General features: G+C 31.0%; 1 pseudogene; it reads left to right on the top strand.

Annotated features, from left to right (window-relative positions):
- Positions 1-201: 201 nt before the first annotated feature.
- Positions 202-1,003, top strand: LOC119520843 (annotated as a pseudogene).
- Positions 1,004-4,335: the final 3,332 nt, after the last annotated feature.

The raw sequence follows: 4,335 nt of genomic DNA on the forward strand, positions 1-4,335 counted from the left end.
TGTGTTTGGAAAACTGTCTGCCCATGTCTTTTGCACATTTTTAATTGGGTTCTTTGTTTTTTTGTTTTTTTTTTTGTTTTTTTTGTTTTTGATTTGTAAGATGTCTATTCTGGGTATTAAAAGCTTATTAAGTTTAAACAAGATGGAGATGGAACTGGAGCCAGGCACAGGTAGTGGACACAGTCCCACTGAGAGCTGAAGATGGCAGTGAATGTATACTCAACATAAGTGACCAGTGATAACTTAAGTTGATGTGACATGATGGCTTGGATGAACAAGTCTCTGTAGTTGAATTTGACAAAAATTGAACAGTTGTGCTCAGGAGCTGCCTATTGTTAGTTTATGGACATGCTGTTCCCTGGCTCCATTGCTTTGAAGAAACTGAAATTCCAAGCTAAGTTAGAACATGAATACATCCAGAACTTCAAAATACTGCAAGCAGGTTTTAAGAGAATGGATGTTGACAAAATAATTCTTATGGATAAATTAGTGAAAGGAAAGTTTCAGGACAATTTTGAATTTGTTCAGTGGTTCAAGTTTTTTGATGCAAACTATGATGGAAAAGACTGATACTCTAGCTGCTAGACAAGGTCAAGAAATGGCAGTGGCTCCCTCCCTTGCTGCTCCAGCTCTCAGTAAACCAAAGAAACCTCTTGGCTCTAGCAGTGCAGCTCCACAGAGGCCCATTTCAACACAGAGAACTACTGCAATGTCTAAGGCTGGCCCAGGTGTGGTGACAAAGAATCCTGGTGTGAGCAATGGGGATGATGAAGCAGCTGAATTGATGCAGCAGGTCAATGCATTAAAACTTACTGTCAAAGACTTGGAGAAGGAGAGAGATTTCTACCTTGGAAAACTAAGGAACATTGAATTGATTTGTCAGAAGAACAAAGGGGAAAACAATCCAGTATTGCAGAGGATAGTGGACATTCTTTATGCCACAGAAGAATGCTTTGTGATATATGATGAAGGTGGTCCCCAGGAGAAATAAAAAGAGTATTAACAGCCTGGACCAGCAGAACAACATCCAAATTCTTCACTCCAAATCATGTGCTTAACTGTAAAATACTCCCTTTTATTATTCTTAGAGGACTCACTGGTTTCTTTCCATAAGCAAAAAGTACCTCTTCTTAAAATGTGCACTTTGCAGAAGTTTCCCTCCTTTTCCTTTAAATATGAGTTAGGAGATTTTATCTTGTAGCAGAGCAGTATTAACATCTAGTTGGTTCACCTTTTCTTTTTTATTGTTTTTGGTAGAATGGGGAAGTAATACATGCTACTTTAAAAAAATTAAAACATTGCTGGGATGTATGTTAAATCTGCTGTATACTCTTTCAGGCTCTAATCTTAGTATATTGTAATGAATAATGTAGCAGACAAAAGTGCATACTCTAGATTCAGAATGCCTGGTTGAGAACCTGGATTTATCACTTTCAAGCTCTGTAAGTTAAGTTCCTTCTCTATCTTAGGCTACAGTTTCTTGACTTGTAAAATGGGGCAAAGCAGTTTTTCCTTCATATAATTATTGTGAAGGTTAATGAGAAAAGTATCTATAAAGAGTTAGAACTGAATTATGCCTAGATATTAATGTGTGCTTTTAAAAAGTTATGCTAATTACAAATGTTTTAGCTGTTTTCTTTCATTTTGTTTTGTTTTGTTTTGTTGTATAATTCTATAACATTGGTATTATAACTATTAAAATTAATTTAGAAAATTGGAATGTGTAGATAAATACAATGAGCTCAGGTTCAATAAACCACCAATGGCAGGAACATTGTTTATTCTCTTTATTTCTGTATCCCCAGTGTCTATTATATTAACAGGTACATAAAAAATAAGTTTGCAGAGAAATATTTAGTATATAGATTCAGTGTATTCTTTCTTGCTGAAATTACATAAAAATATTTTGACATTAGCCAAAGCATACCAAAGACAATTTCATGAAATTTGCATAATATTTTGAAATTCTTTATATGCTTCTTAGTAAAGATAGAACTTGATATATCTTCAACTATGGTTTGGTTTACTGCAACATAATGTCAACTAAATTGTTCCATTGCCCTTGTGTAATATTGAAAGAAAGTTGAATTTTTCCTTCATTTTTACCTGTCTTCAAATTCTTCAGTATATTTACACTTTGCTGCTTAATGAAAGCCATATACCTAACACTTCCCAATAATGAAAATATTTACCAACTTTCATAAAATATGAAACTGTTGTCCCATTGGCAGTTGCTACAAAATGCTTCTTGGAAAGAGGACAATCAAAAATTATGCTATGGAGGTGAAATGATATACTACTTTGTGTAATTTGTGCAGTACTTACTTTGATTTTGACATGATTTTATAAATCATTGATGAGAGCTTCCTCAGAACTTCCTTACATTCAAGTAATCCTTTAAAAACAAATAAGATGTTGCTTCATATTCAATTTTAAATTAATTATAAGATGACAAATAATTTCCTATGCTAACTTTGAGTATATTTGTATTTTACACAAGACTGCATACACATTGCTGAGTCAACATGTATATAAAAAGACAAAGAGATAGGTTCAAAATGAGAACATTTGTACACATTTACTGTAAAGAATAATTATAATCAATGTAAGGAAAATCTTACAATTTTGAAATTCAGTTTTTCATAAGCTCTAAAATCATAAGTTGTCATGGCAAATTAATCATAACAATATGCATAGATTATTACAAATACACAGAGAAAAAATATACAGAGAACTGTGAAGGTTTGCCATTTCCAATATTTATCTATGTGATGTTTACTGTATAAAATATAAATAATGTTTATCTTCAAAATTATCCCACTAAAGAGAAGAAAAACCATGAAATGATAAACTTTGAATTTCACCAGCTTCTTTCTATATAAAAAGTTATTGATCTAATAGAAATAATTTTCTCCTGCAAATTTTTTGAAATATTCAAGTTTTAAATTGAATCTGTGCTATCAGAAATTGGGCTTTGAAAGAAAAGGTCATTCATTTAATGTGAGAAGTCCCAGGAAACTATCTTCTACTAAAACCTAAAGCAGGAATATTAAAATTAAGCACAGATATTGGGGAATTTTTGTTGCATCATAAGTAGTCTCTTAAATTGTTATGCCTGATATTAACTGAATCCTCCAATAATTGCTTTTTCAAAGAGATTGAGCTTATGCATAATTGAGAGATGTTATATCTAGTTTAAAAATACTTAAATATTATGAGGTCCCTATAGAGGACCATATAAAGCATCAGACTTATAGAGAATACATGGTTCCTCATACTGAAAACCATTTTATAGTTTATTCCCAAAATAATACATGTAAATGTAGATGTAGACATTCATTTTCATTAAAAATATTTTTAGTATTTGCTATCTCCACATGATTTTTTCTTTTATCTTGTTTAAGATATCTAGCCCTATTCCAAGATCCTTAAGATAGTCTGTTTTTTTAGTGAAGACATGATGAAAAAGTAGATTCAGATTGAATGTGTGTTGAATTTAAAGATTAATTTAGATAGAACTGATATTTTGAGGATAGTGAGTTATCACACATGCATTAGCCTAGTATATATCTACCTTTATTCAGAACATTTCAGTTCTTCTGGAAGGTTTCATAATTATTTATCCTTAAAATACTTTTTAGATTTATTTCTGAGTATATTTTAGTTTGTGTTGCTATTCTAATGGTGTCCTTTAACAAAATTTCTAGTCTTTGCTGGTGCTTGGCATCAGTATTGATTTTAAAATTTTTTGATCTTTTTCCCAGAATTTTTCTTTCATTTCACCATTGTATGTAGATTCTCTTGATTATTCTACATAGAATATAACAATTATTTTGTTTCTCTTCTTCCTATCCTCACAATTTTTATTTAGTTTTCCTTTTTAACCAAACTTAATGAACTTCCAATATAATATCAAATAGTAGTGATGTTAGCAAATATACTTTTTTGTTCCTCACTTTAATGGGAACACAGATAAAATTTTTTGTCATTATTTTGAAGTTTGTGTAGACTTTTATCAGGCTGCTTTTATTAGGTTTAGGGAATTCCCTTCTTTACCTAGTTTGTGAAATATTTTTTATCATGAATGAGTGTGAACTTCATTATGTATTTTTTCTGCATCTATTGAGATGGTATTTTTCCTTTGATCATTTAATGTGCAGAATTTCATTAATAGAATTTTTAATATTGGGATAAATGTTGAAACTCAGCATGGTATTTTCTTTTTGTTTTAGTATAACTGGATTTATATGCTGATATTTAACTTAGGAAGTCCATACTTAAGACTTTTACGTCAAGCAGAGTCATTTGGACCTGCTGTTAAATTCACAGTTCTAT

The sequence above is a fragment of the Choloepus didactylus genome, chromosome 26 (genome assembly GCF_015220235.1).
Source record: "Choloepus didactylus isolate mChoDid1 chromosome 26, mChoDid1.pri, whole genome shotgun sequence".
NCBI lineage: Eukaryota > Metazoa > Chordata > Mammalia > Pilosa > Megalonychidae > Choloepus > Choloepus didactylus.